Source organism: Kogia breviceps, chromosome 11, assembly GCF_026419965.1.
Source record: "Kogia breviceps isolate mKogBre1 chromosome 11, mKogBre1 haplotype 1, whole genome shotgun sequence".
In the NCBI taxonomy this organism is placed as follows: domain Eukaryota; kingdom Metazoa; phylum Chordata; class Mammalia; order Artiodactyla; family Physeteridae; genus Kogia; species Kogia breviceps.
In genome coordinates, this window is record NC_081320.1 from 73,097,393 (window position 1) to 73,121,345 (window position 23,953).

At 43.9% G+C, this 23,953-nt stretch overlaps 2 long non-coding RNA genes and 1 other non-coding gene across 3 annotated transcripts in view; 1 reads left to right on the forward strand and 2 right to left on the reverse strand.

The window, feature by feature from the left end:
* LOC136792165 (uncharacterized) overlaps nucleotides 1-21,006 on the reverse strand; it is a 59,594-nt gene extending 38,588 nt beyond the window's left edge. The window contains exons 1-2 of the long non-coding RNA XR_010835580.1: nucleotides 20,107-21,006; nucleotides 10,600-10,659 (exon numbers count right to left, since the gene is read on the reverse strand). This is a non-coding gene — a long non-coding RNA (uncharacterized lncRNA). The remainder of the gene's footprint in view (nucleotides 1-10,599; nucleotides 10,660-20,106) is intronic.
* On the reverse strand, nucleotides 9,672-9,744 carry TRNAG-CCC (transfer RNA glycine (anticodon CCC)). The gene has a single exon. It is a non-coding gene; the product is annotated as a tRNA-Gly (tRNA).
* LOC136792164 (uncharacterized) overlaps nucleotides 19,648-23,953 on the forward strand; it is a 44,938-nt gene continuing 40,632 nt past the window's right edge. Inside the window, exon 1 of the long non-coding RNA XR_010835579.1 lies at nucleotides 19,648-20,484. This is a non-coding gene — a long non-coding RNA (uncharacterized lncRNA). The remainder of the gene's footprint in view (nucleotides 20,485-23,953) is intronic.

Below are 23,953 nucleotides of genomic sequence, written 5' to 3' on the forward strand. Positions count from 1 at the left end.
CCTGCCAATGCAGGAGACACGGGTTCGAGCCCTGGTCCGGGAAGATCCCACATGCTGCAGAGCAAGTAAGCCCATGCGCCACAACTATGGAGCCTGCGCTCTAGAGCCCACCAGCCACAACTACTGAAGCCCGCGCACCGAGAGCCCATGCTCCGCAACAAGAGAAGCCACCGCAATGAGAAGCCCGGGCACCACAATGAAGAGTAGCCCCCGCTCACCGCAACTAGAGAAAGTCCACGTGCAGCAACAAAGACCCAACACAGCCAAAAATAAAATAAATTTTTTAAAACAGTATATTCTTCCATATTAAAGTGAATATTGTCTCTCCCAAATTACAGACCCATTTTTTTTTTTTTTTTGAGGTACACGGGCCTCTCACTGTTGTGGCCTCTACCGTTGCAGAGCACAGGCTCCGGACGCGCAGGCTCAGCGGCCATGGCTCACGGGCCCAGCCGCTCCGCGGCATGTGGGATCTTCCCGGACCGGGGCACGAACCCGCGTCCCCTGCATCAGCAGGCGGACTCTCAACCACTGCGCCACCAGGGAAGCCCGTACCGACCCATTTTTAACCTTAGACATTCTTTTAAAACTGCTGCTCTGCTTCCCAAGCTTTGGACTGGTTCTCTCTTAAATACTTTCCTCGAGGAACAAAGTGTTTTTAGGCACAGCTGATCATCGCAGTTGTCTTATTTCATTTCATTAGGGAAATGTTTAAGAGTAAGAGATTTTCGTAGTGTTCCTTGCTTCATCCACCTCTGACTGCAAAGAAAGGAACCCCAGGGCTAAATCGTAAATGTCTTTATGAATCAGCAGAGATTACACCTCCTATCAAAGTATAATCTTCGAAAGATCAAACTTGACTGTCATACATATATAATGAGTAATAGTCAAATTTCTTCACCTCCTTAATGAGGCAATTGATAAGATGGCAAAGCTGGTGTGAAGCAGAATTGGAGGAACAGGAATTATGCGGTCTACCAGGGAAGGGTGTCTTGAAACGAGTGTGCTGAGTGATCTGAGCCCTCCAAAGTGAACAGCAAAGTCAAGCATGTAGCTCAGCGAGTCTCAAACTTTTGTTCTCAGTATCCCTTAATACTCTTAAAAACTGAGGATCCCAATGATCTATCAATAGTAACCTTATTAGAAACTAAAACACAAATGTTTAAGTATTAGTTATAGTGGACCCTTGAACAAGGTGAGGCTTAGGGTTACCCACCCTTCCCACAGTCAAAAATCCAGGAATAGCTTTACAGTCCACCCTTCGTCTTGGGTTCTACATCTCTGGGTTCAACCAACCATGGATCATGTAGCACAGCAGTTGGTATCTACGGAAAAATAACTGTTTATAAGTTGACCTGTGCAGTTCAAACCCATGTTCAAGGGTCAACTGTATTTTAAAAATAAAAACAACAAGCCCATTATATGTTAACATTTTTAAATGAAAAATAACCAGATATATTCTGAGAAAAAAGGCATTGTTTTACACTTTTGCCAATAGAACACTTAATTGGCTTATCAGAAGACAGCTGAATCCTTATATCAATTTCTGTGTTCATATGTTGCAATATGTTGTTTTGGTTGAAATATATGAGGAAAATTTGGCCTGACACAGTTATATAGTTGGAAAGGGAGGACCTTACAAAACCCCTAAAGTGTCTTGGAAACCCTCAGGGGCCCTTAGATTACACTTTGAGAACCACTGCCCTAGATTAAGAAATACCCTGGCAGGCATGTTAAACAACGCACCAGTATGACCTTGAAAGGACATGCTGTAACTGTCTTTTGGTTATTTCCAAGTTTTGGATGATTTTTCTTAATACTTCAAGGCCTTTGTCATGCTCCTGTCACCAGAAACAGACTGGGTCAGACAGACCAAATTCCACTTGTGAACAGTGGGAATTGAGACTGTATTGTAAACTCATTTCTTTAAACAATCCCCCCCAAATAAAAACATCTTTTTTTCCTTTCATTATAAAATGCAAGAAATTTAGAAAATATAAAAACCAATTATCTTTAATACTTTGAACTTGTTGGAGATAAACACTGACACCTTCTTCCCTTTTTTTTTTAAACTTTTAATTTTATATTGGAGTATCGCCTATTAACGTTGTGATAGTTCCAGGTGCACAGCAAAGCGACTCAGCCATACATACACACGTATCCATTCTCCCCCAGACTCCCCTCCCATCCAGGCTGCCACTTAACATTGAGCAGAGTTCCCTGTGCTATACAGTAGGTCCTTGTTGGTTATCCATTTTCTAAAAGTTCCCCAGGTGATTCTATTGTGCACTTAGGACCTAGTCTAACCCCATTTTCTTCTTCTCTTTTTTAACATCTTTATTGGAGTATAATTGCTTTACAAGGTTGTGTTAGTTTCTACTGTATAACAAAGTGAATCGGCTATACATATACATACACCCCCATATCCCCTCCCTCTTGCATCTCCCTCCCTCCCACCCTCCCTATCCCACCCCTCTAGGTGGTCACAAAGCACCCAGCTGATCTCCCTGTGCTATGCGGCTGCTACTCTCTCACTTCATCCCAGCTTACCCTTCCCCCTCCCCATGTCCTCAAGTCCATTCTCTACATCTGCGTCTTTATTCCTGTCCTGCCCCTAGGTTCTTCAGAACCTTTTTTTTTTTAGATTCCATGTATGTGTGTTAGCATACAGTATTTGTTTTTCTCTTTCTGACTTACTTCACTCTGTATGACAGACTCTAGGTCCATGCACCTCACTACAAATAACTCAATTTCGTTTCTTTTTATGGCTGAATAATATTCCATTGTATATACGTGCCACATCTTCTTTATCCATTCCTCTGTTCATGGGCATTTAGGTTGCTTCCATGTCCTGGCTATTGTAAATAGTGTTGCAATGAACATTGGAGTGCATGTGTCTTTTTGAATTAAGCCTGGGAGTGGGATTGCTGGGTCACATGGTAGTTCTATTTTTAGTTTTTTAAGGAACCTCCATGTTGTTCTCCATAGAGTTTTTTTTAGATGTAAGACATTTTGTATTATTTCTGGTCTTTACAACAGTGCTTGAAAGTTTTCAAGGATGACAAAGCTGAGGCTGAGAGAGGCAAAGCAAACTGCCTTGGGCACATAGCTACTAACTTTTTTCTATTCTAATCAGACGTCTTAGTTCTAAGAATAGAATCCTCTAGCTAGTCTATGAAGGGATTCACAAAGGCTATTAGAAATTTGTGGAATTTCTGGAGAAGCTAGGTTGAGCTTCTAGGAACAACTTTCAGAACCACACCTCAGATTTGACCATGTAATGGAGCCCAGCCCAAACACATGGACTCTGCTGTGGACGGTGGAGACAGTCCCATCACCAATTGACTTCAGAACTGGCTGCCTTTGCTGGCCTGGACCTTCTCTGTTTTCTCAGAAAATTCACTTTCAAAACAAAGTCTTACACATGTATATCTGATTAGTAGACTCTAACACACCTGTTGTGTTAATTTCAAAATTTCAATGTATTTTTTAAAAGTTTTTCCAGATGAGGGAGGTAGGATTTATACTTGGAGAATTATCCAAGTGAGAAGAAGCTGTTTGAAAGATTCAGGGTAGGGACAGATATCCGCCGCAGTCACCCCCTGGAGGCCCAACATCAATGTACACCCTCCCTCCATCCTTAAATCTCTAGCCTGCAGAACACAATGCAACAATCCCTTATACAAAATATGCTACTCGCTCCTCAAAAGGGGAAGCCCCAGATTTCAGTTGATTGCATTCAGCTCCATATTAAGAATTTTGATGTTCATGCTTCTAATTTAAATACACTCTTTTCTTAATGCCCTGTTAGCCATGGATAAATTGTAAAATAAATCCACAGAGGCTATATACACTATATATCTGGGGAAGGGAGAGAATATACACTATATATTCTTATATAGCATAACTCACCTGCAAGGGGAAATATAAGGCTATAGTTGATATTTACCCACTCCATGTTACTTTTGCCTTCAGCCACAACTTGGTCTGCCTTTACCTGGTGGAGTGACCTTAACCTTTATTCCTGAGCATCTGAGTTCTTGGTGGCTCTCTACTTCTCTAAGGTTGCTCTAGTCCTGCTAACTTGCAGCATTCCGTGGGGGAGGTACAAGGAGGACCCCTCAGTTTGTGAACATTGCTCCGGCCTAAGGAAGCACTCCTATTTTCCCTAACACCCAAGATCAATGGCCTCAGCTGAAATGGTCAGCACTCCCCACTGCACCCCATCTTATTTGCTGGTTTAGTGGCGAGGTGCAAGGAACCTGAAATGGCCAAGTGCCAGTCTCAACGGGTAGAAAGATTCCCCTGGTGGAAACATTTCTCTTTTGACATTTTCTATATCACATCCATTGGCACTTAATTATCCTCCCTTTAGAACTGTTCTGCATACACTGATTTTTTGACTCATCGGAGAAGCCTAACCTTCAGAGTAGGTATGGAGGTATATCAAATGTCTCAATCTTAGCCCTAACGTGACTTCTTTCGTATTCAATAAATCCACCCCCAACTAAGGAAGATGCCTATTATTTTTGTCCTTGCCTTCACTAGTGTTTGAGAGATATACGGATAATGACTAGAGGGCTGGTAGCAGCAGGGGTCTCTGGAGAAAGGGATGAAAGAGATAACACAGCGAATTTTATGATAGCTCAACCAGTCCTCCATCTTGGAAATAATCATATTGTCTTCTAACCTCGTGGCTTTTAGAGCCTAAGCTCTCAAAGATTTATTTCTTGGCAGTAAGCAACATTTAGAAAATCTATCTTTATTGTTAAGTCTGAATATTCCAATTTATTATTTTGTTTAGCCCAGTGGAATTATTAGGGGACGTCAGTCATGCCCAGTTGCCACCAGTTTATTTCAAACACTTATGAACAGAGAATTGCAAAATATTTTTTTTTCCCCTTGGGCCTGTATGCGCTTGGTATTATGCTTATGCAAACAGAGTATGTAAGCACAGCTTCCTTTCCTGTATGTGCATGCATTCGGCACATATTAATGTCATGCCTGCTACATTCCAGCTACACTTCATTCTGGAGACACAGTGGTGAAGCCCAGGCATGGTCTTTTTGCCATAGCCTTTCTATTCTAGTAAGGGGTGCTAGTACACACCACGTCTGGCTCTGTCTCCTGCTGCTAAATTAGGATGTCCTGTCATTTACCCAGAATACAGCAGGGGGCAGATAAAGTCCATCTTTCAAAATCATTTGCGGCAGCCCAGCATTTTAGATGGCAGCAGATTAGAGCTGTCACTTCAGTTTTTGAAGGAAACTAGAATCTGGTTTTGCATTTTGCTCACTGCTTATCTGACTTTTGGTATCTCTGGTATTGAATCTGGGAAAAAGCCAAACTGCAGGTACATTTTCTCTTTGAGTAAATATTTTTGGGAAATAGTTGTGAGGGACGCTTGCTAAGTAAAGGAATTCTACTCTGAATGCTTTCAAAAACAAAGACTATTCAATGGATTTAACATGAATTCAATTTAATGTTTTCTATAAATCTGAATTTTCATTTAAGTATTTGCTTAAATTGAACTGTAGCTGTGTTTTGATTTTTGCTGAGGATGGGTAAAAAGACCATCCTCATTAGCTAATCTTATTCCTATTTCAGAAGTAGTAGCCACTCCTACATCCTTTTGGAGTGAATAAGAGGAAATTTTAGAAATGTAGAGAAAGCAAATGCACACGTGTGTGTGCGTGTGTGTGCGTGTGTGTGTGTGTGTGTGTGTTTGACACAACTGTTATGGCCACAAGAATGGCATCACAGGGGCAGAAGAAAGGAAAGGACCAAGGATGTGGGTGTTGCATTTTGGGCAAAGATGTGGAGAGAATATCCTAATTTTGGACTTTTCAGTAGTATGTTAGTTTTGCTGGTCCTTTAAAGCAATAAGTATTCGACTGAGCTGTGAAGCTAGACCTTGGAATTTCCTATGAAAAGGAAAATCGGAACTAAAGAGAGGAGAGTTACCTGAGCAGATACCTTTTATCAACCGGCACCTTACTGGATCTTTTATTAATCTATGGTTTCCCTGGGCCTCCTGTTCTATTACTCTCTACGGGACAAACACAGGAAAACTACACCAACTCCCTCTGGCAAAGGCTCCTTAGAGAGCGAGTGGGTGAGTAGAGGTAGGAGGGGAGAGGGCTAAATCAATTTCTAGTGAATCTGAGAGCCAATCAGATCTTATTATTCTGTTGAGTTATTTCTCTTCTCCTGTACATACTAAGTTCTGTGGGACAGGGTCATGTTTATCTTGTTCACCACTGACTTTCCTGTGACCATGACATTTTTCAAACACCAGTGCTTTAGGAGCAAAAATAATAGCCCTCCCACTGACCTCTTTAAGAAAAGACTAAAGAGATTAAGAAATGTGGATAATCCCAGCCGTGAGTTACTTGGAAATTGTGTATGTGTGTGTATGTGTGAGATTTCCAATCATCTGTCCCTGTTCACCTATGAATATGATGCAATGCAGAGGTACTGAGTAAGAATAGCTAAGGAGTTCTGAAATGCCTTCAAAGTTGACCTAATATTGTAGATTCTTTGAATTAGAAGAGCCTTACCCTGCCCCACCCATCCAATTCAGGAATTCTGCAATGTCCCTAAAGCGAAGTCACCGTATTCTGCTGGAACACTCACCGAATCTTGAAGTAGTGATTCCATTACGAGAAAGCTCTTCTTCCTTTTGCTTTCTTTTCTTTTTTCTTTCTTTCCTCGTTTTTATTTTTTTTTTTTTGGCAAGGGGTGTTTAAAAAATATAGAAAAAGATGGAAAAGAATGTAATGGCTTTCACATGCCCACTGTCTAAAAATAAACAAATACTAATGTTTTGTCCTTTTGGTCTCAGCTGTCCACTGTTGGGAAATAGTTCTCCATGGGTCTCTCACCTTTTTGTGCATTTGCAAGTGAACTACTGGGCCATCTTTTCCAGGATGTTTGGATGGTGAATGACTGCGGAAGGTAGAGATGGTGGTTCCCTTCAGAATAAAGGGCAGGTTACTTATGACCTTGGAAGACAGAGTGTGTCTCGCAATGGAGCAAATGGCAGGTATGCTTAGTGCCCGTTATGAAATTATCAGCTTCCTTAAACCCAGGGTTCTTCTCTCCTGTAGTCCAACCACTGCATGTGCAGGTGTCATCCGGTCCTCTTCACATTGACCTTAGGAAACTGGCACCAAAATGCTGATCTGTCACTACTGCTATTGCTGTGGGTAACAAACTGCCTTTTGTCTCTGATCCAGGAGTTTTGTGCCAGCATCCATGAAACTGTGGTAGGTTACTATTTAAACTATCATAGGCCAGAGAAACAGGTGGAAATAGCTCCCAAGTGATATTAATATTAAAACTTGATGAGGATAGAAAAAGAAAACTAGAAAATTTCACTTATGAATGTAGAAGCTAAGATACTAAACAAAAATTAGTAAGCACAATCCAGTGGAAAGTTACAAAGAGAATGAAAGGAAATTAAGTCCATGTATATTTCAGGTTTATAAAGATAGTTTAAAATTTGGAAATTTATCAAAAAAATTTACTGTGTTAGATTAAAAGAGAAAAAACCTGTATTATTGGGCTTCCCTGGTGGCGCAGTGGTTGAGAGTCCGCCTGACGATGCAGGGGACGCGGGTTCGTGCCCCGGTCCGGGAAGATCCCACATGCCGCGGAGCGGCTGGGCCCGTGAGCCATGGCCGCTGAGCCTGCGCGTGCGGAGCCTGTGCTCCACAACGGAAGAGGCCACAACAGTGAGAAGCCCGCGTACCACAAAAAACAAACAAACAACCCCCCCCCCAAAACCCCTGTATTATTATAGCAGTAGAAAGTAAAAGCATTTGATAAAATCTAGCAACAATTATTAATAAAAATTCCATGTAAGTTAGGGATAGAATAAAACTTTTTAAACATGCTGATGACTGCATCAAACTATGAAATAGAGAAGCCATTTAAAAATCTGGAACAAATAGCATTGACCACTTGTATCATTATTTAGTATTGTTTTGGAAGTTTCAAATAATGCAATAGGACAATAAAATATGTAAAATGTGAGAGAAAAACCAGTCACAACGAGGTGGTATGAGCCAAGGAAAGATTAGGAACTCGAGACACACAGACATGGATCAGAATCTCACTTTGGCTCCATTTCATGTGTGGAACTTTGGGCAAAGCTATTTAATGTTTTACAATTCAGTTTTCTCTTCAGTGAAATGGGCACAATAATTTTTGGAGATCCTGCATGGATTAAATTCCCTGCTGTCTTGCTTTTTTATTATTTTTAAAAATATTTATTTACTGGAACTTCCCTGGTGGTCCAGTGGGTAAGAATCTGCACTCCCAATGCAGGGGGCCTGGGTTCGATCCCTGGCCGGGGAACTAGATCCTACTGCATGCTGCCACTAAGAGTCCGCACGCCGCAACTAAACCTGTCTCAGTGAAGATCCCGAGTGCCTGAATATTTATTTATGTAGACTGCGCCAGGTCTTAGTTGCGGCACTCAGGATTTAGGCCCCTGACCAGGGATCGAACCCGGGCCCCCTGCATTGGGAGTGCGGATTCTTACCCACTGGACCACCAGGGAAGTCCTCCTGCGGTCTTGTTAAAGGGCCCAGCTCAGTGCCTAACACATGTTCGGTGTTCCACAAATGTTAATTCCTTCTGACACTTTCAACCTCTGAGAATTTGCAAAAGAATAAGGATTTGGATGTCTGCAAAGACTGTCACGATAGCAACCTCTGTGATTAAGAATAAAACCAGTATAGAGATGCCTAATTCTTTTTGTTCAAGCTTCTTCCAGAAACCTGAGAACTTTCAACAGTGGCAACCCAAATTGATGATTCTGCCTCTTACAGAAGAAAATCAATAAACATTAGCTCCTCTGAAGCAGACAAATTACAGGAACAACAAGTTCCACAGTGTTTCATAATCTTATGATAAACACCATCCGAGTTCCTGGATGAGGAACCTTTTCTTACCAGGATCCCACTGGCCAGTCCCAAAGTGGGCTTTGTCTCCCTCTCTTAGTTTTGTCACTTTGCTCATATGATTTGTTTGCCCTTTTGCCTATTGTGAGCTTGGCCATCTCCTGGTTTGGTAAGTTCCCAGCAATTCAGAGGCAGCCCATGTCCACGGAGAGTCCTGGGAGGCCTCCTGATCTGGCCACAAACTTTTGGGCCTCAGCTCCAGCAATAACAATGAAGCTTTATGTCTCTGGAACATTTGTAAAGCCTATGGCTCAGCCTTCTCTGCTCATCTGAGGGATGTATCTTTGAGTCAGCTTAGGGAGACACCACTCCCACTGTCAACTCTGGGATTTAGGGTCTGTCCTGGGCCACAAAAGAGCTCTCAGACCTACCCCTGCCTCAGGCAAGTCCTCATGTATGAGCTGGGCCCCATGTTCCTATCTGAGTATGTTGTCCTCAGGGCAGTTCTATCAGGAGTAGGGGTGCGGGGTATGTGAGGTTGGGGCACTGGTGGAGAAAGTTGGGCTGCTCTGGATATGTAGAGGAGGGTATAACTCGGGCTTGAGGGCGAAGGAAACAAGTCAGGAAACTGACTCTGTGGCTCGGTCATCTTTGTTTGTTTGTTTGTTTGTTTATGTATTTGGCTGTGCTGGGTCTTAGCTGCAGCATGCGGGATCTTTAGTTGTGGCATGAGGGTTCTTAGTTGTGGCATGCAGAATCTAGTTCCCTGGCCAGGGATCGAACCCGGGCCCCCTGCATTGGGAGCGCAGAGTCTTAACCACTGGACTACCAGGGAAGTCCCTCGTTCATATTTATACATCACAGAAATGTCACTGGACTTGATAGCTGAGATAGCTCAGGCTCAGAGGGGTTAGGTGATTTGCCCAACACTGCACAGCACTTGGAATCAAGACTGGATCCAGAGCCTCTGACTCCTGGTCCAGTGCTCACTCCTTTCACTCACCGTCCCGCTCCCCACAGGTTTGCTTTGGTGATGCAGCAGGTAGGACTCGACACCTGGTGTGGTCACACTCTTCAGATCCTAAAGCCTTCAAGGCTGGGGTGACGGGGTGGGACAGGAAAGGGGAGGAGGAGAAGCAGGAGGGATTGGGGGACCTGTCAGGGAGCAGGGGGGGCTGGGGCTCAGAATTCTAGCTCATGTGCCAGAGGATGTCTGACTCACAGACAGCAGGGTGGGGTGTAGAGGATAATCAGACAGACCCTCACTGTGCCTCTGGCAGGCCCATAGGTTAGGGAGGGTACAAAAGATGTGGAAGATCCTCTCTCTGCTAGCAGGACCTCTTCTGAGGTGGAATTGGCAGTGCTGGAAATTCCTGCCCAGGGGAGGCCCAGCTGCGTAGACCCGACTGGATGGCTGTGTCCAGTAGGTGACAGGGCCATGCCTGGGCAGTGACATGAATTTGACCTTGGGGAAGGGAATCCAGGGCAGCATCCTTTCCCTTCATACATCTACTTCCTTGTTGATTGGCTTCCCTCTTGACCCACACCCCCTCTTTTTGCTGCCAAATGAGTGGTGAGGGCTGTGTCATGTGAATGATAGTCACAGAGGATCACAGGCAGTTTTCAGGGTGTGCATTCACACCCTTTCCTGTTACTAGGAAACATGCAGTTTCTTTGAGATTCGACTCACCACGTTTCTTGCTCTTGCTTTCTTCCTCTTGAAGCATGGGGCCATCTGGGTTCATTTCTGCTGTAATAGAAACATAGACGCCACCTCTTTACTGTAAGAAAATCAACACCACGGACATGACCAATGGCAGCTGGTGCTGAGGCCCAGAGCTGGGGAGGCCACAGGACTGATAGCACCTGAAGAGGACGCATCCCACGGCAGGCCACAGCTTCCTGGCACCCACCTCTAACCGTCATGGAAGCCTGCAGTCACCAGCTCTTTCTATTTTTTTAAGAGAAGCTGAAAATCTAAATTGAACAACTTCAGCACAAAATTGGCACAAAATTTCTCAAAGACACAGATAGAACGAACGAAACATGATTTGATTTGAAGGTGGGTTCGTTTGTAACTTCTGAGCTACCTGTTCTTTAAAAAAAATTCCTCCCAGGTATTTCACCTCTGGGTCTCTTCCTCAAAACCCATAATTTTAGTCTATTCTGAGACAACATCAGACAACCTGAATCGAGGGACAGTGTATGACATACCTGACCAGTAATTTTCACAATGGTCAAGGTCATGATAAACAAGGAAACACAGAAAAACGGTCACAGATTGGAAGAGACGAACGAGACAAGATGACTACATGCCATGCCATGTGGGATTCTGGAACGTTAATGGAGAAATGGGTGAAATCTGACTAATGTCTGGAATGTAGCTGATGTCAGGGCACCAATGTTAATTTCTTAACTTGGACAAATGCAGCGCGGTCAGGAAAGATGTTATTAGTGGACACTGGGCTAAGGGTATATGGGAAATGTTGGCACTACATTTGCAACTTTTCTGTAAATCTAAATTTATTCCAAAATTAAAAGCTTATTAAAAAGAAAAAGTCCCTTCCATGCCTGAGATAACCTCTGGTTGTTATGGTTCAGAAAATGAAGCCAGGTTTCTAATGTCAAAACAAACGCTGCCCCACTGGTGTTCTCCCTCCCGCCCTGTGAAGTGTACTTAGTACAGTGTCAAGTTCTACTATCATTTTCTTTTAGATCAAATGGGACCAAGGACTCCTAAAATGACCTGCGGGTTAGCCCAGAAGCATGCAGGTGGTCAGGTAACTTTACAAAATGGTGTCTCTCTTTCTACTAGAAAGAGACACTCTGTTTAATGGCCACACACACTGCTGTGCTCCCACTCTACCTGCCCTATAGTGACTGGAGTTTGGAATTCAGCGGCAGAGTTCTAGGTGTACCACCAGGACTGACATTTGCCTAAGGATACGGTGGTTGGACCTGCCAGCCAGGCTGTGCCGCTGCATCACTTTCTAAATGGCTTCTGGCATTGTGTAGTAGGATCCAAGAAGAGCCCCCGCCTTTCTAAGAAAACATTCTCAGCATCAGGAACATGGGGAGACAGAGAGGGCTGAAGTGAGCTGTCAGAGAGAGGAAGGGGCCAGCATGGGAGTGAGAAACCTTGACAAATATTTTCATCTCTGTAGAGGAGTCAATTTCTCCAAATGAGTGGTTCCTCCAACTCCACAGGAATTGTATAACTCTGCAGTGTTCCCAGGCAATTATTCCTGCTTGCAAATCTGAGCCTCCCCTTTCAGGATCCAAACAAGTGACCACAAAGCAAAGAGAGCTTGGACTCATTCCACTAATAGCATGGAAAGCCATTAGCTGAAGTTGTTTGAAAAGGGAAGTGGCTCAGATATCTCTGGTCTCACAAGAAAAGCTTCTGTAATATCAGATTATGGTTACCAAATGGCTTAGGGACTGAGGCATCATGTTTCTCATAACGAGAGGTTATTTATTGCACCACTGAACCAACACTCTCCCTTGCTCACTTGCACAAGATACGATGAAGAGTCCTTTCAAGTTGAATTAAGTTTAAATGGAAAAGTAACACACATGCTCCCAGCTAATGCTTGGGTTTAGCTCTGGTGGTGCGGGCAGAGAGGGTAGAGGGCCCCCTCTGTGGGTGGTCTCGGGGGCTCTGCAAGGCCCTCTTTGCCCCGGTCTCTGATGCTTGAAGTTGAACTCATGGGGATCATTCCTTGAGGTTAGGGCTCTGTTTCCAAGAGAGTCTTTGTCACAAATGTTGAGAATCTGGGCTGTTCACGATCATTAACCTAACAGGGGCCCCCACTTTCTTTAGGGAACTATTTCTCCCAGTCCCCCTTCCCTGTGGTTCTGAGGGGCTGCCAACCCCTGAACTCCAGGCTCTTGGCCAGGGCTTAGGCATGTACCCATCCCTTGGGCCACAGTGATTGGTTCAGGGATGGGCACATGACAGAATCTGGGCCAATTGGAGGCCCTGTTCTAAGAGCTAGTGGTGAAGTCATCCTAACTCAGGGAGGTTGGAGGGATGTTTGGCAATCGAGAGCCCCCCAGGCTATGTTTTCAGTCACGCAGAGAAAATCCATCCTCACTGGAGTAATAAAGCCGAGTAGCGGTAAGGAGAGAGGGGAGGTGGAGAGAGAGGGGTCTTCATGGCGTCGAGGCCAAATTCTAGGCACTGAGAGCCCAGACATGTGTTTGGATGCTCCAGGATCTTTACAACGAAGTCGCATCTTTTTTTTTTTTTTTTGCGGTACGCGGGCCTCTCACTGTTGTGGCCTCTCCCGTTGCGGAACACAGGCTCCAGACGCACAGGCTCAGCGGCCATGGCTCACGGGCCCAGACGCTCCGCGGCACGTGGGATCTTCCCGGACCGGGGCACGAACCCGTGTCCCCTGCATCGGCGGGCGGACTCTCAACCGCTGCGCCACCAGGGAAGCCTGAAGCCGCATCTTAATTAAGCTTGTTTGTACTGGGCTTCCACCACTCTCAAGAGAGAACATTCTAAAGCTTTCATCAATGTGTCCATCTTCTACAGCGTTCCATAAACACCATTCCTGCACGGGCAAGAGAAGGCTGCCTGCTGGCCTGGCTTTAGAGTCTCTGAGGGCACACTGTAGGTGGGCTCCAAGATATCAGGGGCCCCAGCTGGTCAAGATGGAAGGGAGATAAAATCAAAACACCTTGGCTCCATAGATGCGAAAGCAGAGGGCTTTTCTTCCTGGGGTTTCATCCGTTTTGCTCATTGGGTTTTCTGGTAAGATTCTTTTGAAGAAAGGGCTCTGCAGCTAGAATAGTTTGAGGTTCACCCTCTTAGAGGATCTTTACCTGCCTCTCCAGGGCTAATGTTCTTTATGGTTTCACTTTCCTAGTCCCCTGGCCTGGACATGATTCACGTTAGAGGCCTAAGAGCTTGCTATGTTCACGGGCGGGGTAGGCCCAGGCCCAGGGGATGCGGAGGGAGGTGGGCACGTGGCTGGGGACAGGACCGAGCTCCCACCCAGGTCCTCCCAGCGGCGTCCGTTTCTGTCCCGACTCTGCAGGGCCCCGCTGAGATAAGCCTTGAGTAAGTCGGTCTTGTGGAGTTTCCGCCTCAGCTGGCCATTCTCATCCTTGGATGCTCCATCCCAGTCGGAAGGGTATGTGTGGGCGTTCCGGGTGGTCTGTGATTCCGGACTCTTGGAACAATCCGGCGGGAAGGTGGTCGCTGGCCAGCCCAGGTGCCCTGAGGCCCCCGCAAGCCGGAGAGCCTGCTGTGAGTGTGGCAGGATGTCAGGCCGGAGGGGGAGGCCAGAGGACAGAGGGAAGCATGTGGGGTGGAGAATAATAAACTCCTTCATGGCTCTGAAGGCTCGCCGAGACTGATGTTCAATTATAAATAATCCCAGGATTTGTTCAAAGCTCAGCAGCAGCCCTGAGTGCCCTACAGCTGGGCAGAGCAGCCCACGTGACTTTTCAGATCTCAGGGGTGTGACAACCTCCCTGATGGCCTTTGCAGTGATGCCGGGGTGGGGGGGGTGGGGGGGGAGTGGGGGGGTGCATTTGAGAACACAACTGAGAGACATTTATCAGACTGAAATTGAAGTTCCCACCACGCATGTTTACTGAGTTTTTGTGCAGGTATGTTAAAGAACTCTGTGCTTGCAGTGGAGAACTTTTAATTTGTACAGCTAATCTCTTTTTTTAAAAAATTTTATTTTATCTTTTTTATATTTAATTTTTTAACATCTTAATTGGAGTATAATTGCTTTACAATGGTGTGTTACTTTCTGCTGTATAACAAAGTGAATCAGCTATATGTGTATATATATATATATCCCCATATCTCCTCCCTCTTGCGTCTCCCTCCCACCCTCCCTATCCTATCCCTCTAGGTGGTCACAGAGCACCAAGCTGATCTCCCCGTGCTATGCAGCTGCTTCCCACTAGCTATCTATTTTACATTTGGTAGTATAAAGCTAGTCTTTATTGAGCACCTACATACATATTCTGAGCTAGGCATTGGGGTGGACGGGGAGGCATAGAAAAATATGTCCTTGTTCCTGAGAGGGAGAAGCAAAGATGAGGCGAAGATAATTGCTAGAATCCTGGCCTTGCTCAGATGCTCTAGGATGGTTCTGGGAGCAATGAGGGAGGCCTGAAGGCACCATTGCATTTGAACTGGTTTTTTTTTTTTTTTGGCCATGCTGGGCGGCTTTCGGGATATTAGTCCCCCAACCAGGATCGAACCTGGGCCCCCTTCAGTGAAAGCGCCGAGTCCTAATTACTGGACAGCCAGGGACTTCCCTTGAACTGGTTCTTGCAAGAGCGTGCGGAGAACTGGGCGGGAGGACTGAATTCTGAGTCCTGGTGAGGAAGCTCAGGAAGTGAATGAGAATCCTGAAGTCCAGCACACAGGAGCCGGTGGACAGAAAGAGCCCGACCAAAGCAAAGGGTCTGGTGGGAGGGCTGCGTGGGAGAGGTGCGATCCAGGCAGGGCCAGAGGGTCAGGGGTGGAGCCTGAAGCTATCCCCACAGCATGGAAACCAGAGGCTGTGAGCTTGTTTGTAAACCCTGTGGCTGGTGGTGGCTGGAAAGGACGTTCCCCAAAAAAGTATGAGCAGCCTGAAAGCTGAGAGAGGGTGTAGTGGCCCCTGACGAGGCCCTTTTCCCTTCTACACAACCCCTGTCCGAATTGGCTTTGTCACTGCATGCTAGCCATGGCCTGGGCCAAAACGTTTTGAAAGAAATAGTTTTCAGGCAACATCAAGAAATCCCAGAAAACATATCATTCGAAGAAAATGTACTTCTAGAGTTTTAATGAAGGTGGAGGGAAGGCCGGGTGGAGTTCAAAATCATGTTTCCACCCAAAGGAATGAAATGGTACATGGTGTCCTTTCAAACATTGCTGTGTTTGGGGAATGACGTGGGCTCTAGGGATGTAGGGGAGGGTAAAAATATCTCACTGTAATTTGAGGAAAAGTGTCCATTTTTTTCTTATTCCCTGTAGAAGTGAAAACAAAATGTGTGTGTGTGTGTGTGTGTGTGTGTGTGTGTGTGTGTGTGTGTGTGTATGTATGTGGTGCTGGCTGGGATATCATATGACATGACATCTGATAAAAGACTCCTGTTACATGTGTTATTCAAGCAGTTGCCAGCAAAGTAATTGTTAAATCTTTCAAAATCAGCATTTCCAAACCTCACAACAAGGATTTTACCAGAAAAACAGGAAAAGACATCACATCTTTCCCAATTCAGTCCTCCTACCACTTTCTTCATTCCCCTACTGATTTTTCTTCATAGAAAAGAAGACATTTGTCCAAGGGAGGAAGATTCAGGACACTGCATCAGGACTCCCTGTTCTCCCCTAAACCCCACCTTGAACAATTCATTTCCCAAACTTTTTTTTAAAGTATCCATTTTGTTTTATTTTATTTTATTTTACTTTAAAAATTTATTGATAGCTAGTGGGAAGCAGCCACATAGCACAGGGAGATCAGCTCGGTGCTTTGTGACCATCTAGACGGGTGGGATAGGGAGGGTGGGAGGGAGATGCAAGAGGGAGGAGATATGGGGATATGTGTATACATATAGCTGATTCACTATGTTATACAGCAGAAAGTAACACACCATTGTAAAGCAATTATACTCCAATAAAGATGTTAAAAAATTTATTGGAGTATATTTGATTTACAATAGTGTGTTAGTTTCTGCTGTACAGCAAAGTGAAGCAGTTATAAATATACATATATCCACTCTTTTTTAAGCTTCTTTTCCCATATAGTTCATTACAGAGTATTGAGAAGAGTTCCTTGTGCTATATAGCATTTCCCAAACTTTTAAAAGCCTTAGGGACTTACTAGAAGCCTAACATTGCCAAGAACAGAACACATGTCTGTTGAAAGTCCCCAGGTGCCCAGGGCTGGCGGGACACAATTGGTGGTGTAAGATATTGTCTGGCCGTTAAATGTGTGGGAGTGATGCCTAGCAGGGGAATCAAGGATGGTCAGAATGTGGCCAAAATACGCAGAGCTGCAAAGAATGCTGGGAGCTTGGCTCCACTGCCCTTGAACACTGGAGACAAGGCTGGCTCTGGGAACCCTTGGATCGTCATGGGAGCCGGTGGGTGCCAGGAAACCTGGACAAGGACTGATCGGGAGATGTGGGTCCCTCTGGATTTAGCGTGTTTCAGTAAACCCCTGGCTCACTCCTCAAGGTCTGAAAATGGATGAAGTTCCTCCCAACCTACCCTTCCCTTTTCATTTCCTGAGCAAGATGTCACTTCACTTCTCTGGGCCTCATCTTCCTTGTCCAGTGAAGGGATTGAGCTAGATAATCTGTAGGGTCTTTTCAGCACTAACCTTCTGTGCAGGGCTGGCCACCTAATTTGTTGGGCCAAGTGCCAAGTGAAAATGCAAGACTCTTGTTCAAAAATCACGGGAAAAGTGCCATTAAAGGTCCTAAAATATAAAGCTTTTCCTTTCTCCTGTGTTCTCTTTCGACTTACGATTTTTTTATTTACTAGTTAATGTTTTTGTAAGTAAAGTTAAAATTTAATATTATTAGCATGAATTTTACCATTCATCCTTATATTGTGCAATACCTGTTTTAAGTTATTAAATATAAGAGCATTTAACTTACATGCACAATCACTGAAATTACACAATTCATATTTTGTAGCTCACGCATGCAGATATATTTGGTCTTTACCAGAATACTAGAAACACTGCACAAAATGAGCTCAGCTCTTTTCACTTTACTTCTTCTTTTTTTAAAAATAAATTTATTTATCTATTTATTTACTTTTGGCTGCATTGGGTCTTAGTTGCTGCACGCGGGCATTCTCTAGTTGTGGCAAGCAGGGGCTACTCTTTGTTGCGGTACGTGGGCTTCTCATTGCGGTAGCGTCTTTTGTTGTGGAACACAGGCTCTAGGCACGTGGACTTCAGTAGTTGTGGCTCATGGGCCCTAGAGCACAGGCTCAGTAGTTGTGGTGCACGGGCTTTGTTGCTCTGCGGCTTGTGGGATCTTCCCGGACCAGGGCTCGAACCCGTGTCCCCTGCATCGGCAGGTGGATTCTTAACCACTGCGCCACCAGGGAAGTACCCCACTTTACTTCTGATATCCACACATTCTACCTACACTCTCAACTTCCTGATGAGTAAGGAAGGACTGAAAGGAAAAGAACTATGGAAGTGCCTTATCTCTCCCCTTCCTTCCACGTCACCATTTTCAGTGTAAATGGTGGACTAACACAGGCAAGTAACATATATAAGAAAACAAAAATCTAATACAGGAAAATATCACCTGCTTCTAGAAAAAGAAATTAAAAAGGAACCACCATAACATCTTGTAATGTACAAAGATATTATAAGAGGAAAGAAGGAAAGGAACAGGAAAAACAAATATCAAGGAAAGTACAAGCTCCAGAAAAATGTTACGGTCTAGCTGATAAAATCATGACATTAAAACAATATTACACACTCATTAGAATGGCCAAAATTGGAAACACTGACAGTACAGAATGCTTACCAGGGTGTGGAGCAAAAGGAACTCTCATTCATTACTGATGGGAATGAAAAGTGGTACAGCCATTTTTTTTTTTTTTTGAAGTATAGTTGATTTACAATGTGCTAACTTCTGCTCTACAGCAAAGTGACTCAGTTAGGTACAGCCACTTTGGAAGACAGTTTGGCAGTTTCACACGATTCAGCAATTGTGCTCCTTGGTATTTATCCAAATGAGTTGAAAATGCATGTCTACACAAAAACCTGCACACTGATGTTTATAGAAGATTTTTTTCATAATTGCCAAAACTTGGGAGCAATGAAGACATCCTTCAGTAGGTGAATGGATGTGGTGCATCCAACAAAGGAGTGTTATTCAGTGCTCAAAGGAAATGGACAATTAAGCTATGAAGAGATTTGGAGGAAACTTAAATGCATATTATTACTTAGTGAAAGAAGTCAATCTGAAAAGGCTACATATTGTATGATTCCAACTATGACATTCTGGAAAATGCAGAACTATGGTGAGAGCAAAAAATAGATCTGTGGTTGCCAGGGGCTAGTGAGGAGGGAGGGAGAAATAGATGAAGCACAGTGGATTTCTAGGGTGGTGGATCTATTCTGTATGATACTATTATGGTGGATACATGCCATCAGTCATTTGTCAAAACACATAGAATGTACAACACCAACAGTGACCCCTAATGTAAACTAAGGACGTTGAGTGATAATGATGTGTCAGGGTGGGTTCATCAACTGTAACAAATGTGCCACTCTGGTGGGGGATGTTGACAGTGGGAAGGCCACGCATGTGTGAGTGCAGGGGTATAAGGGAGCTCTCTGTACTTGCCACTCGATTTTGCTGTGGACCTAAAACTTCTCTAAAAAATAGAGTCTATTTTAAACAATTATGAGAAAACATTTTGGAATTAATTTCAAGAGTAATCAAGAGTCCAAGGTAGAGATACAAAAGATCAGGGGAAATATGCTGCAATGACAAAAGTTGCTGAAATGTAAACAGGTATAAGTGACCAAATAAAATTCACGGGAAGTTAGAGCCTTTAAGAGCCTTTGCTGAGTTAGACAAGGAGGCTGGCAAGTCCCCACAAACGAGGATCCTGGCTCAGCCTTCTGGTGATAGGAAAGGTCTGGAAAAACCAGGGGAGGAAGAATCACGGTACTTGAATTAGGCTGATTCGCTTTTGGATTCTTTCATCCACAGTGAAAACAAGGCCACGGCAGTCTCCTGGAAGATAGGCGACCTTGTGGAGGAGACTCGAGGGACTCCAGTTACCAGCCGGTCATCCATTCAGCTTCTTGCCTAACCAACCCAGAGCTGACCACCAACGTACAACAGAACTTAGCCAACACTGCAAAACCATCCTAAATTGTTCATGCACAGAATTTTAAGCTTAACGTGTTCCTAGTATCTTAACACTCTGTATTTCGGGGCAGTTTCCTCCACAGCAAGAGTAACTGATTCAACTCTGCAACTGCGGACTTCTTATCAAAACTCACATGGCTTCAGCCTTTTCATCTGTAATGTGTGGATAAAATCAATTTGAGGTTGTAATCATATTAACAAATGAACGTTTAAAACATATAGAACAGAGTAGGGTTCCAACAATATTTTAAGTGAATGAATAAAAGGTGAGTATTCAATAAACCTTTCCCCCCCCCAAAAAAAAGTATAATGATGATGATACCTGAGGGGCCTTCTGGGACTGGGGAAACCCGAGGTTCAGGGAAGCCATCAGCGAAGTAAGATGGAAACCGCTTGCCTTGCCAGGAACTTACTTGCCTGGGATCAGCCAGGCTGTTACTGCAGATCTAATGGAAGAGAAAGTGCTTCCACTCCTCCTTCTGCAGCCAAACCACAGATCCTGGCAAACTCCTCGCCTCTGAGGCAACAAAGACACATTCACAGGGCTTGGCTTCTTTCTTCTGAAATCCACACCTCAAGCTACAGAAGTCAGTCACGCGAGCCTGGCCTGCTGGGACCAGCTGGGAAATCCATCCATGGCTACTGCTGAGATCTCTGGCCTCCCTTCCCACAGATGCCTCCTATCTGTGTGCCCACACAGGTGAGTTCTGGGAATGCCTGCTAATGACAGGACTGAGAGTTTCTTCTGTTTTGCTTCCAGGAATTTTTTTTTTTTTTGGTTTGAAGCTCTTGAACCAGGAGAGAGAATTACCTTTTACCACTTGAGAGACACCTTGTGGACAATCCATCAAGAATTCCGTAATATCCAGTGAACAGATATTTTGAGAGCCAACAAATTGTCAGGCCTTGTTTCAGGTCTTAGAGAGGCAAAGATAAAGAAGATTAGAGCTTCCTTTTCTTTTTCTTATCCATCAGACCAAAGGAATGGCCTGGGGACTTGGTGCAAGGCAGGAAGTGTCAGAAGAGCTGGATGTGGCTCCTGCCTGTGCCAGGTGATCACGGAACGGTCGCCTATGGTTGCTGAGCCTCCGTTTCCTGATCTGTAAAGTTAGTGATGGGCCTAGATGACCTCGCTGCCCTGTCCACCTCTAACGTTAGATGTTGGCAAGCCTGTGGGCACCGGCAAAATCATCAGTTGCTGGAAGAATCTTGTTTCCGTGTTCTCAGAAAAGCCTGGCCACCTGATTTTTCCTTTTATAATTATTATGTCATAGTTGATATTGGCAAAAGAATGTAACTATCACACAGTTAATGATGAATAAGAACAGCAACAGGAAGATCTGTGGGCCTTAGAGATCACAGCCAATACCATTGCTTCAGCTTGTGGGCTCCTTTCCTGTACCACGCCCTGCCTACCCAAAGAAGTGACCAGCATTCTGAATTTTATTTCTATAAACCCCTGGTTTTAAAAAGTGAGTAAGCCCATATGCATACAACATCAAATAATATACTATTTAATTTTGCTTGCTTTATAAAAATGGTATTATACTGTACCATACCCAGTCTTCTTTTCACTTGCTTCTTTTCACTCAGTATTAATGTGTCTAAGGTTCATCAATATGGCAAGGAGTTCATTATTTTCTCTATGGTATGTAACATTTTATTGCACAAGTATGAATACATAATTGTTCTCATTCTCCAGCTACTTTGGACAAGGGTTGTCTGGTTGTTATTACAATGTTGCTGTGAACGTTCCTATACATAAATGCTGTGCAAAAGTTTCTCTAGAGTGTATACTGAGAAAGAAGTAGAATCAAATGAACCTTAGGCACGTGTGCAAGAGTTTCTCTAGGGTAGAATTACTAGGCTATAAAGTAGGTGAACGTTCAATTTATGTTTTCCAAAGGAGTTGGTCTAGTTTAGACTCCTGTCAACAGTGTATAAAAATTCCGATTGACTCACACCCTCTCCAAGATTTTGACAGTGTCCGACTTAATTTTTGCCAATCCAGTGGGCGAAAAATGGTATCTCACTGGTGTCTTAATTTGTCTCCCTGATTACTAATGAGATTGAGTGTTCTTTGATGTATTTATGGACGACTCAAGTTTACTACTCTGTGAACTACCTGTTCCTGTCTTTTGCCCATTTTTCTACTGGGCTGTTGGCTTTGTATTTATTCATTTAATTATTGGACTTTGAAGATTAAAAGAAATCCTCTTTACATATGTTTTATTGGTGATGCATATTGCAAATATCTTTTCCTGGTTTGTGGATTTTCTGATCACTTTCCTCACGGATCTATTGTGAAACAGAAGTTCTTAATTTGAAAGAGGCCAAATTTATAATTTTTTTTCTTTTGTAGTTTGTACTTTCATGTTTTGTTTAAGAAATCTTTGCCACCGTGAGGTCCTAAAGATACTCTCCTACATTTTCTTCAAATATTTTAGAGTTTTGCCTTTTACAGCTGAGTCTGAAGGCCCACCAGGATTTGATTTTTCTGTATGGTATGAAGCAGGATCTGATTAAAGGTTTTTTTTTTTTTTTCCATATAGTAACCAGTGGATCCTGTACCATTTACTGAAGAATTCATTGCTTAGTGATCCGCAGTGCCTTCTCCATCATATCTGAAGCACCCACCCCCATCTCCTCTTTCTGTCGGTGTTTCTGGGTTCTCTAGTCTATTCCAGTGAGCAGTTTGTCTATATCTGTGCCAGCAAACACTGTCTTCATTGCTTCAGCTTTGTAATAAGTCTTGATATTCCTCTTCAGGAGTGCCTTGTTTACTCTTAGATCTTGGCTTCTCCACATAAATTTGAGAATTATTGGTCAAATTCCTCAGCAATTCTATTTGACTTTTTAAAAATAGGAATTGTATCCAATCATTAGATCAATTTGGGGAGAAGTGCATATGTATGAGGTTTCCAAAAGATTATATTGTGGTCCTTGAATAGCTGATGGTCTAGTGGGGAAGACAGACACAGACACATTGGTATAATAGCATGTGGTAAATATTATATAAACATGAAACAGAGGAGGAGCTAGGGAAAGTGTTATAGAGAAGATAACATATGTGAAGGCTCTCAGTGAACAAAGATTCTGTATTCTGGCTTCAGATGTAAAAAGTCTGTCTATCCCATTTTGTCAGACCCCCTCAGGAGATAACCCCCAAGGTTACCCTCATTGAAACCCTAGAAATTTTGTGATGGTTGCACAGTGGAATATGTTTGCCCTGGACTTAAACCCAAACGAGTATGCCCCATCCATTCTTCTCTCTGTATCCAAACCTGGACATCAGCACATGGTATCTCTTTCAGTCTTATGTTCACCCCACAGCCTACATGTTGGTTACCTTCATAGGTCTGACTTGTCTTTCCCAGACAGACCTGCTTAGGGTCTCTTCAGTCTTTTTATGAAGCCAATTTGTTTTACAACTCAGTTTTACAAGTTCAACCTCCCATAGCTTTGCCTTCTAGACCATGCTTTCCTGGTGGTACTTCAAAGATCAATTTACTAATTGCACCGAGTGCCTATTGCGGGGCTGGGCAGTTTCAGGGCATGCAGAGCCAAGGGATATGGGGTCAGGCAGACCTGGGTTTGAAGTCTTGGGTCTTTATTAGCTGGGTGATCTTGGGCCAACCATTTAATTTTCCTGATTACGTGGTTCTTCGGGTATAACAAAAGATGATAATTCTGGGTTCAGATAATATATTTAAAGGATCTTGTACATATAATATCTTAATCAAAGGAAGAACAAAAAAAATATGTTAGTTTCAAAAAACTAGAACAGAGCTGCGGTGCCGGGGCGGGGCGGAGGCGCCGACTATCCCCATGGCGGCTGCGCTGGAGCCCGGGGAGCCACAGACGGGGAAGGCAGAGTTAGGTCATGTGACGTTGGAGTAGGAGGATTTATCTTGGTGACTTTAGGACGCTGGTTCCATTGTGGGTATAATTATGCAAAGCTAAGAATCCAGGAAAGACTTGCCAGAGAAGGAATTAAAAATAAGATTTTATATGAAAGTACCCACCTTGATCCTGAAAGAAAACAGAACAACAGCGGCGGCGGCAGCAATTGAGCAGTCTTGAGCACAGAAAACCCAGATACAACTCACTTCTGTGTGAACAAAGCTGAGATCAACTGTAGAAAGCATTTTATGTACCAATAAAGCTTT